Below are 11,763 nucleotides of genomic sequence, written 5' to 3'. Positions count from 1 at the left end.
TCCTCTCCTCTCCTCTCCTCTCCTCTCCTCTCCTCTCCATCTTTTCTCTGCAAATGATTAATTTCTCCTTATTTTCTTAGTCATAAACCAAGAACTTTTGGCCTGGATGCTTAACATGACAAGTAATTACAAGTTGTTGGACTCCTTCTTCTTGTGGCACAGAAAAACTTTCTCAGAAAGTCCTGCTGCTGTGGTAGCAGAAGTTTCCTAGAAAAACCCAGACAGTGCTTAATGACACACACAGTCACAGAATGCTGAGGTTGGCAGAGCCCTCTGGATCCCTCTGACCCAATCCCTGCCCAAGCAGGGACACACAGATCAGGGTGCCCAGGACAATGTCTGGGCAGTTTCTGAAGATCTCCAAGAAGGAGACTCCACAGCCTCTCTGGGTACCCTGTGCAAGTGCTCCATCACTGAGGAGATTTTTTTTTTTTCACAGTAAACATTCAAAGGAAAAATCCTTTCCAACCTAATGCTCACAGCATTTCTTATCTTCAGGGTTGGATGTGGAGAAGGAATCTCACAGTTCATAAATAAAGTCATAAAAAAAGAACTTGCTTCAATACCACTTCTACTGAGGCTGCGAGACGTGAGTTACAGAATATATCATGCTGCAGCCTGTGTCCATGAGGCTCAGGAGAATGAGATAAGACAGCGACCACCTGGGATTTTTGCAACATCTTGAAATTAACTGAAAGATCCAGTGTTCATCTGAGTGAAAGGGCTGTGAACAAAACCAATAACTGGTGGGAGGAAGGAGATTGAGAGACTGCTGAAAGGCTTCAGATAATGGTCTGTGGCCTAGTTTTCTTCTCTGGATTGCAGTGGTGGCATGTACAGACACTTTACCACTGGCCTGTGCTGCTCCGAATGTGGCCACATTAGGGTGATACTCAGAATATTTCAAGGACAGCCTTGCACAGTGGCTCCCTAAGGAGTTTTCCAGAGAAGCCACAAAATAAAAATATCCCTCAAGGTCTGTGGAAGTCCTACCAGTGAGGAACTCAGACAGGCACAGAGGTGTCAGAAACATTAGGTACATGCCACTACAAATGACCTTCTGACCTCCCTGCCCTATGCTTTTACCATTATGCAAGTCTCCTTCCTCTCATTCCTGTAGTCCTAACTCATTTCTCTGCCCGATACTTAAATTCTGTTTTTCAGATGCTGTGCTGCAAACAACTCGGAAGCAGGTAGAGGAGGTTGTATTGAAACAAGAAGCAAACCTCTCCCAGAGCAGGTGAAGCAGCCCTGGCATTTCAGGTGCTCAAAGCCCTGCCTGATTACTGTTTGTCACCTAAGTGAGATGACATCTACCTCACCTTTCGTCACCATGCAGTTTTCCTGGACTGTGCCTGGCTGGCTTTGGTGTGCAGCAGGGTGTAGCAGGGCTTTGCCAAGGGCATTGCAGAAAGGATCTTGCTCAATGCTGTCACTGGCTGTACTCCCTGGCTACACAGGCTGGCAGGATGGTCTCAGAAAAACCACCAATCCCCAGACACCGTCCAAGTTCAAACCCAGAAGAGGACATGGGGAAATAGCACTGGATCCCCGACAGTGCTTGGGGATTTTCACTTGACTTGCAGGAATGCAAAGTAACACTTGGAAAATCCAGTCAGGTCTCTTGTATCCCTTTAGTATTTATAACAGTAATGTGAACTGTTGTGGGGCTCATTTTTATATGACTTTCAGAAGGCAGCTTACAGCTCAGCTCTGCCATAGAAGTCCGTAGTTTTATAAGACATTATTCTAAAGATCTTCCTCCTCTCTGTCAGCATGAAGCAAACCACTATAAAACAGGTGAATTCTGTGCAGAGAACCAGAAAGCACTGTGTTTTGAAGCCAGTTCTATAAAGCAATTGGGTCTGTTGTATCTGTTGTTACCTTAATAGGTAACATTTCATTTCTAATTTTTGGGGACAGGAAAGGAGAAGAAGGAAGGGAGAAAATGAGCTGCTTCTGTAATTTACCTCCCCCTACAAAGCTAGAAGTGCCTCTTTATTTCTCAGCAAATGAAAAAAAGTCTAAAGGAATGAGGTAAAGACTTTATCATTTTGGCTGGCTTATAAGTCCACTCACATCTCTCACTAAATAAAAATGGAAAAACAAGCTCAGGTCCAAGCTGAACAGTAAGCCCAGAGGCAATCCAGTTTATGCAGGCTGTTTGAAGTATGCATTTGAGGCTGCACCCAGCAGCCCCTCTGCAAGGGGTGAGTGCCCAGCCCTGCCCTCACCATAAAGCAACTGGGAGAGACAAAAGGACAGATATTCCGCTTTGCTTGCTATAATCATAGGTATATAAATACAGGATCACATGCAAAGGAAGCACCTCTGCAGATGGAGATTAAGTGATAAGTATGGGGGAAAGAATATCAGCATGCCATTAGGCAGCCTGTGGAAGACAAATGACTCCATCAGTGCTCCAGCTGCATACCTGCTGGTGCTTGTTTGTGGAGCGCTGGCACAGCATTAGCTGACTCTGCATGTCCCGTCCAGTATATGTTTTCAGCACTGACAACTGACAGCCTGCAATCCTTGGGGTTTTAAATAACCACTTACAGCTTCACTTACTCTTTAATGAACATTCATCTTCCATGCCTGGGCATTTCTTTTGTTACTCACCCATAACCTCATTTCAGTGCTTCTTTCCATGCTCTATCTGTCTTGTTCTGGAGAGGTGTCATGGTTAACAAACAACACTGTGCCTACTGCAAGTCAGAATTGTATTATTAGTTTATGGTGGGCAGTGATGATTTTCATGTAGAAAGAGACAGCATATTAACTCATGTTATATAAATATATCCGATTATAAATATAAAATAAAACAAAAAAATAAACAATATATGCAATATATATGTAATAAAACAAAAAAAAATCAACATATATATTGAGTACATTTTGAGTTAAATTTATGGTTGTCATTATGTGAGTGGTAATAAGAGGTACTAGATGTTTTATTTGCTTACCAAATCCTTTGCAGAGAAGCTAGCCACAGCATCTTCTTGTAAGTATAGGAAATGTTGCTTCCCACCACCTTTTGTTTTCCCGAAGAGGAGCATGTAGTCAAGGCTTGCATCTCCTGCTGATCCAGCCAACAGAAGTGAAGGACAGCAAGGAGACACTATTAAATTTGGCTTAGATGCATGAAATGTGAGCCAGACACTGAAGGTTTGATGCAGGCACATCCAAGCTCATACCCTTTGCACCAGGTCCAGAACCAGACATGCCAGGTCTTTCACTATGCAGAAAACAAGCTGAAAAGTTGTTTCAGCCAAGTGCTGGCACAGAGCATACTCTAGCTAATGAATACTATTAGACTGGGGTGCATAACGAGTGGAACTTACTGGATTGGATCTCTTTAGTATACTGAATTTCAGAGCATGTGTAAGTCCTGAGTAGACTGAACAAACAAGTATTGTCTCAAGGCTACATTCAAGCTTCTAATGTTTGTCTAGACAGCATCATCATTGGTTAATATCTAATCCAATGTTTTTGCAAAAGATCATTGTTTCAGAATGTCCTTTTTTTTAAAACAAGCAACAGATTTAAAAAGCCATACAAATGCATCTGGATCTTATCATTTCAGTATATGTATGCTTGCAGTTTTTGTGAAGCAAATTTGCATGTCTGCTACTCAACACTCTTACCACTACGGCTTGGAGCAGAACTTGTCTCTAAATTAGACTGGAGCTCTTTAGGGTATGGCTGTGTTGTAACTAGTTCTGCTGACTTTAGAGTTGGCCTTATTCTTCATTATTCCTAAAGGCCTCCTCAGAAGTTTTCAGCTCAGTTTTCATGTAAGGGAAAGCCAGGAGGTTTTAGGCACCCTGCTGAAAAGTTCAAAATATGTGAATTCTCAAATGAAACACACACACACACACATGCACACCACCACCACCAACAAAAAAACCCACAACCTCTCAGCATGGCTATTCTTTAATATCATGTGATTTTATATAATATAACTTGGTGGGGGCAGTGGGTGAGGTTTCAGTTCTTGGTTTGGCACTGCTGTGCTCTGTGCTCCTCTTTGTCCAGCATTAATCATGTATTCAGATGTAGTAATAAGCCAGAAAAAAAAATCACAGCAGCATTTACAAAGACAATAGCATGACAACCTCTCTCCTTAACAGTGTTCTTCTATCCCAGCACACCTGAATGGCAGATGTTATTATGGGAAGCTTATATAATGATCTGCAGTGGAGCAAGGTGGTGAAAGGCCAGCCCTGTGATGTACAGAGAGAGTAGGCTTGTAACAAATTGCTTCCTAAAAGAGATGAATGGGCGGCTGGTCTAAGAGCAGGGTTTATCTCAGAAAAACTGTCATTCTCCTTCTCAATCATAGACAAGACATGCCAGGCTAAAGAGCAGAAATGAAAGAACTGTTTGTCCATTGCTTCTCAAAGTGGTTCTCTCTAGTGAAGTTTGTGATATGCTGTTGACAGCTGCAGTGAAGTCTTGCCATGCTATCATACCTCATTTTCTGGATTCGCGTAGCACAGCAGTTCTGAGTGTGCTTGAGCTGACAGTGTTCTTGATGACTAAATTTGTCATTTGAAAGAAAAGAGTGTACTGTGTCTTTAGAGATCTCCCTAGGATTTTGTATTTCTTCTGCAGAATGTCATTTTTGGCCAAGGGCTGAGATTCTAGGATATGCTCATTAATGGTGATAATTTGCATTCAGTTCTTGTGGTTACATTTTTTCCTATAATAAGCCAAACCCAAATACTTTTGGAAAATTTGGATCTAAGTCTGCACATTCCATTTTTTGCTCCTCTTTAGTTTGCTTTCTTTCTAACCACTGAAGAGTTTGTTTGTTTGTTTTCTTGCTTTAAAATGCAGAAGCCATATATAAACTTACTGTTTCTAGATGCCCCTAAAAAGCTGCAAATGATACAAACTTATACAATAGCAAATGCCCCATAAATGCAACTAGTAGGCAGGCGTCTCTCCTGCATTACTCCACTATTATTTTAGTGCAAGCCTGTTTGTACAGTAGATTCTATGCAGTAGAAAACTGAAGTAGTATGGTGGTGAGTCAGGGCAGTGGTTTGATTCATTTGCAAATATGAAATCCTTAGGAATTATTGTGCAAGTTCCTCCTGTGTTTATGAGGGAAAATATTTTCCATGCACCATTCAATATGATATCCCTGCACCAAACAAAAGGCTGTTCATTTCAACAGACACAACCTCTGAAATACCAAGCCGCTAGACAAAAAGCAAGGGCTGAATACAATTAATGCCATTTCCTTCTTGAAAATGTTTTTTCTTAGTCACATATATCTTCTTAATATACACAAAAATAAATTCCAAAATTTTGCTGGTGATGGAGAATGTTTCAATTTTACCTGGGTCATACAAGTAAGATAACTATAAAAAGGAACCCAGGAAAGTGCTACTGTTGCTGAATTTACCTTTTTACAACTTTATTAGATGTGTCTACTGAAAGATTTCTAGCACATTTCCTTTTCTTGTCTGACTGCCATTTGCCACCAGCTTTCACCATTTCTTTACTTTCCTGCTCTCATTTCTCTGTCTTTTTTTCCCCTTTGGGGTCATATCTCTGTGGTTTTAATTGTATTTTGCACTTTCCATTGCAGTATCTCCTTCTCTTCCGTCAAACCAAATGCAGACTATCCTGCTCCCTGCTCTTTCTTGGCCAGACCTCTCTTCTCCTTGTCATCAGTCTTCGCTTCTCTCCAGCCTTCCACTCTTCACCTCTTATATCTGATCCCCTTTATACCTGTATCACATTCATCACTGTCATGTCTATTGCTATCCTGAATTGTTTCTTGAGAGCCAGACTCATTTCAGCCATGATCTGGAACCTTTGAACTCACTGTGACCTGCTCCCTTCAGCTGCTGGCTGTGCTGAACACCTGGACCCACCTGACAGTCTTTCTGCTGCTCGATTCTTCTCTCACACTCCGCAGTCTGCAATCATCAGCTTCTCCTCTTATATTTCTACCACCTCCAATTTTTCCCCCTCCCCTTTCCATCTTACTCCTTATCTTCCCTTCTTGTAAGTTCTGTCACTCACTGCCTACCCAAGTCATTCCTCTTTGATGTATATGTTTGGAAACAAGAACTTTTATTCTTTTCTTCATACTAACCTTTGCATTAAGGAGTTAGCACTAGGAAATTCTCTGTAAATGATCACAAGAAACTGTTCTTCAGATTCCCACTTAAATGTTTTTGGCATAAAACTTGGCAATGGCTAAGCTGTTGGTATGCTGAGATGATTGTCCTAGACACACTGTTTGGTATTAGAGATATTGGCCTGTATATATCCATTGTTTGCCTCTATTTGCTGTTGCATTAGAGATTTTCACCAACTCTTCTTCCCACCTTTAGTTTGTTCTGTGTTATAATGACTGACGCTGAGGAGATCTGATCTTTTTCCTGCATTTCCAAACTTCATGGCAATGGAAATGATAAAGAATATAATTTCCAAATAAGATAGACAGATATACGACAAATAAAGAAAATGAAGGAAAAGAAAAGAATAAACCTTACATTGCAAATATTGAGAAACATGATTCCTTTCCATCTGGGAAAATGTACCTGAGAGGAAAAAAGTGTAGTTTTCTGGATACATGAGGAACCACTTTGAAGAATGATACTGTTTTATGCTTAAGAGCGATTTAACTCTTCCTGCAGGACTTATGTGGCTTCTCACAACAAGAAAAAAGAAAAAAGAAAAAAAAAGAAGTGAGATGAGTTGTAACAGGCTCTTTGTTCAGCTCTCCAGGTGATAGCCAGCAATCCAAGAGAACTTCTTCAGCACAGCCATAGTCTGCCCTTTTTCTGTCCCAGGGACTTCAACAGGCAGGAAGTGCAGAGCAGATTAGCAGGACAGTTTTGGGTGAAACAGGCAGGACAAGAAGGGGGTGGGAGGAACAGTATTTTGTCGTCATATCATGCAGCTTTCTCTGCTTTAATTTAACATTAAGGCAAGTAACCTGCAGTGTCGATATAACCTTAGCAGCATTCTGATAATGTAAAAGGACTCTTTTGTGATGTAATTGAACCTCAGAATCTTTCATTTTCTAATTCCCAAATAACTCTGATGAACATACGAATGAAACTTCAGCTGCCCCAGATTTAGATATATAATGGCTGTATGAGTGTTACAGAGCCTCAGGCAGACTTCCACAACATTTGCAGCCAGCAGGAGAGACAGAAGAACAGAAACTGAGTTTCTTCTGAGATATTTACATTTTTTTCTCTGTGCTTTGGACTGAAAAAGTATTTAATGCTAACATCTGTCCTTTATATACACTTCTGGTAGCCTAAATTGCAACCACTTCCCCTGCTTTCCTTCTACTATTTCTGCTTTTAGCCAAATGCAGATCTAGAGGTGGGAATGAAAGGACTTCAGAGTCCCCCATTTGTTTTAGGAAAGACTGGAGGAATATAGGTTCCTGCACCATCTGACACTGTAAGGTGCTGTGGTGGCTGTGCTCAGTTGTTTGACTCAGGACTAGGCCGACCTCTGGTTCATAAATTCTGCAAACAAATCCCCTTAGCTATTACCATTTTGAAGAGAAAATGTATAAATCTTGCTCTAGATATTACATTCAGTAGAAGTATTTATAAATGAAAGTTTCTGAGAGAGAGACAGAGAGACAAAAGATTAAGTAGATATTCGACACATAAAAAGTTATAGATGACAAAAGAAATGGAGCTGGACTTTTAATGTCCACCTCTGAGACTACATTCACATCAGTGATGCTAGAACAACCTAGGCCCACAGAGGCACTTTCAAATCAATCCCCCAGAAGGGTTTTTTACACAATTGGGTTTCACCGTATGTCCTCATGGTAGTGCTATTAAAGACCCTGCTGACGGTCAGTAGAAACATCTCACAGCTGAAATTGAATTCAGCTCCTATAATATAAACTATAAAAAATTTAGTCATTTAGCCTAGGGTCCCTTTAGAGTCAGGCAGCGATGTTCTTCTGGTGAGCGATTCATGCCCTGTTAGAATGTTCCAAGGGTCTTTGTTCCATCTGGGGTTGTGATAAGATGCTACTTTATCTTCTGTGACTATAGACTTTAAATTATTCCTGAGGTGAAAGAAATGTCAACATGAACTCTGAGAATAGAAAAAAAGACCTTGTGCTGCTCTTCTGCTCCACTTTGCAACTGTGGTGAGTTCTTGACAAACATTTTGGTATTATCAGTGGAGGATACTGGCAGCAACTCATTTTGACTATTAATCCCCAGCAAAAGAACAGCTCCCAGCCAAAAACATAACAAACATTTTAAAAGAATGCTGAGACTTTGTCCAAGAAGTCTGAGAACTAAGGCAAATCACAGACTGATCTTATCCAACCCTTTTTTTTCTAGAAGTCTAACTAACTAGCCAAATTAGCTAGTAGCTTTGGTAGCAATGTCTCAGCATACTGCATGCTAAAATCTATACACTTGCCCCTCCTGTATCTTTTCTGTGGTAATAAAGGACCGACCTTCTCAACCAATGACTTCCTGAAACTGCGTTCACTCCATATGTCAGCCAAAATGGAGATCCACAGCTCATCTGCATTGAAGTTCAAATTTGGAGCCCCACACAATGTGATATCTTTCAATCTAGCTGTTCATCTGTTATAAAAATTCTGGTTTATTATTGAATACAGATCCAGTTGAATGCTCATGTAATTGGAATTCTGATTCACTGTTCCCTTGTGACCAGTCCCAAGTACAAAACACATGAAACACATGCTCACATGCATGCATACATACAGAATCTGTGCTAACATCATCACTAGGGCTGCAAAGTCAAGTGTTCCAGAACCAGCAAATTTCAGTATTGCTGTTTTCTGTCTTTTCTTATTTCAGCAATCCTGGCAAAGACTTTTGGATTAAATCTACAGATTACACTGGCCCTGGCCTCACTCAGAAACTGAAATACGTGATGCTTTCTTGATGAGCAGATACATTACATTCAATCTATCTAGCAGCTTTTGTCCTGCACAAGCCAATTCTCCTTCCAACGTCAATATTATTTATTAGCTCACGAGCTTTCCTCTGCAAGTCATCACCAGGTGATCTGAAAGCCTCTACAGACACTAGTGAGCCTATTCTCATACTGGGAGAGAAAGTGCTAGGAAAGTCAGGAGGAACCTGAACTTTCATGGTTGGATGCCCAGTAACAGATGTCTAGAACATGTATTCAAAGCACATCCATAGGATTTGTTTAGTAAAGATGATTTACCCAGCATCACTGAGCCCACTGTAGAAAGAACTGGAGTAACCTCTGTCATTTTTAGTGATGAAAGTACTTATTTGCAACACATTAGAAGACGAATTGGAGCTAGGGGTCTTCTGATTCACCACATTTTTGGAAAGACACTTTTGGATAAAAATGAGGTAAGAAAATATGCATGAGCTTTACAAAACAAAGTAACAAGGAACTGACTGTAATTACATGTAGTACCTTTGATTTTCATATTTATGCAACCCAAGCCTCTACTCCTCTCCATTATTACATGTCTCAGTGTTTTTACTCAAAGTTTTGAGTGCTTCTGAAACCTCAGATCACCCCCCATCCCACCAGTTTTACTGATGCTGGGGAGCACAGACATGTGGTGTCATGCTACCTCAGCTTCAAATAGTTAACACTGTTATAGTTCAAGACTTCAGCCAGGAATGCTACCTGTGAGGGCAGGGTGCCTTGGGACAGAAAGTCCTTGGCAGGAGCTAAACTTAATGAGCTTAAAATGTATTGAGGATTTCGGCAAATACAAAGCCAGGTTGCAGAATACGTAGTAGCAGAATTTTTCCGATGTGTAATGTTTATAAGACAATTATTTACATTATCTTGATGGTTTTAATTACAGGACAGTTCAGACCAGTTTCTTTAAGTTTTCCCAAGGGGTAATTAGTCACCCTGTGAATTTGCATATTTTCCATTGCTGTATCAAAGCGAATCAGCTATACTTATCAGAAGATAGACCTGGCAACTTCTGTTCTTAGCAGATTATAGTTTGAGTTTCATCATGACATCAGCCAGTATATTAGCAAATGTTCTGCTCCATAGTGCTAGAGCAAGTAAACTCTGGGGCTCCCCATTTAAAATGTATGAAATTTTGAGACAGACAGTAAAAAGGGGCTGTGTGTTACAGCTACTACACATGGCAGCTGCGGAACTTTTCAGTTTCTTACAAATATATTAATAGTCTAGCCTCTGTCAACATGGTAAAAGGATTTGTTAATCTTAATCATAGTAAAAGCACAATAATCACATACACTTCGTACTTCCACATGATAGACAGACTGGCACGTGATATATGGACACTGCTTTTAGTTTTGCTTAGATTTACTAAATTGAATAGAAGTAAATTAAGTCCCAGCACAATTCCTCAGAAGTAAATAGGTTTCACAAATAAATTCATCATTATATATTTCAGATAAATAATTTTCTGATATTTTTTCAGATGTGTTATTTTGGTTGGTCATAGAAGGCACGGAAATACCCGTACCTGAGATTATTAGCTACTTTTGTTAACATTAAAGTTGAAATCTCTGAATACTTGAAATAAACAAGCTGTATGCTTTTATATGTGAGGAGAAAATCAGTAAATGAATGATAGGCATATTTTTGGATGTTCTTGTCTATGAAGCAGGTCAGAATCTGCTATCATATAACATATCATACATAGGAATATATGTATGGAGACACATATACTTGCATAAAGTATCTTCAATAAAAACTGAAAGGCAAGCTTAGGCAGAATAATTTCCATTGCTTTAAATAGGAAAAAAAAATAGTAAGTACTCTTTGTCTTGGTGTCTGTGTCTTTGCTTTTCCATGGAACTAAACTAATATTTTGAGTTAACTGATTTTTTCCCTGGTCATTTTAAAGCTCCTTTTATTTAGAAGGCAAGATGTATTTTCATAATAATCTCTTCAGTCTAAAAATTAGGATGAAATGTTGATTCCCAGACAGAAAAAAAAATATGACCAAATCCTCTTCTGTTGAAAGCCTCCACCTGAGCTGGTGGCTGCTGACACCCTGGAGCATTCCCAAGCAAGGGACAGAATTGAGGAGGGGCTCATATTGCACACACTTTGTCTGTGATAAGGGTATCTTCTACACAGGGGAAATTAGCAGTGAACTACTGCTCTACAAATGATTCAGATGTTCACTCTACCTTCTAATACACAGTTTGCACCAGGGAACAGGATAGAGAGCTGGCCTGGAGCAAAAGTCACTTCTCCATACCAGTTCTGCAGGATTCTACATTCCAGATTCAGCTAATCCTGCTGGAATTCCTTGCTGAGCCAAGTTTTGGCTCCTTCAGACCATCTGTGCGCTGAGAAGACCCTGGCTCCTTGCCTGTCTGCTACATTGCCTCCCAACGTACTCATGAACCATGGAGCAGTAAGTTTCAAGTTAGTACTTAAACATACTGGTAAATTCATTTGTAGAAGTTATTCCTTATTTTTCAAATATTATCCATACTTAATTTATATCCAAGCAATAATACACAAGAAATAGCTTGCAGATCTTTGGGGTTAAAATGGGAATGAATGACCTTGAAAAGACATTCTTTAGAGGGAGAGAGGCAATCCAGTAGTAGAACTTAATCTGAATCACATTAATGCAACACTACAGATGAACAACCTCCAGTGTAACAATAGCCTGACAACAACAGCTAGTTATTTACACTGATGCTCTAATTGTTACTCTATTTCTTTAGATTTGCATTACGTACCAAGTTTCCAAACAGGAGAACAGTTGCTTACGGTAGGTGT

The 11,763-nt window shown here is 40.0% G+C and overlaps 2 long non-coding RNA genes across 8 annotated transcripts in view; one reads left to right on the top strand and one right to left on the bottom strand.

Moving 5' to 3' along the window:
- Positions 1-3,407, bottom strand: part of LOC110395449 — a 46,023-nt gene extending 42,616 nt beyond the window's left edge. For 2 of the 5 annotated variants that reach the window (XR_002436388.1, XR_002436389.1), the window contains exons 1-2: positions 2,967-3,407; positions 2,623-2,708 (exon numbers count right to left, since the gene is read on the bottom strand). This is a non-coding gene — a long non-coding RNA (uncharacterized LOC110395449). The remainder of the gene's footprint in view (positions 1-2,622; positions 2,709-2,966) is intronic. The other 3 variants (XR_002436390.1, XR_002436392.1, XR_002436391.1) reach the window with 3 other exon arrangements.
- Positions 1-11,763, top strand: part of LOC110395450 — a 140,250-nt gene that overhangs the window by 115,120 nt on the left and 13,367 nt on the right. The window contains exons 1-3 of one of the 3 annotated variants that reach the window (XR_002436394.1): positions 3,806-9,374; positions 11,174-11,389; positions 11,709-11,755. This is a non-coding gene — a long non-coding RNA (uncharacterized LOC110395450). Of the gene's footprint in view, positions 1-3,805; positions 9,375-11,173; positions 11,401-11,708; positions 11,756-11,763 lie in introns of those variants that run through there. The other 2 variants (XR_002436393.1, XR_002436395.1) reach the window with 2 other exon arrangements.

Source organism: Numida meleagris, chromosome 3 (genome assembly GCF_002078875.1).
Source record: "Numida meleagris isolate 19003 breed g44 Domestic line chromosome 3, NumMel1.0, whole genome shotgun sequence".
Taxonomy (NCBI): domain Eukaryota; kingdom Metazoa; phylum Chordata; class Aves; order Galliformes; family Numididae; genus Numida; species Numida meleagris.
Note: the sequence above shows the minus strand (reverse complement) of the source record. Positions and strands in the feature narration are given on the sequence as shown.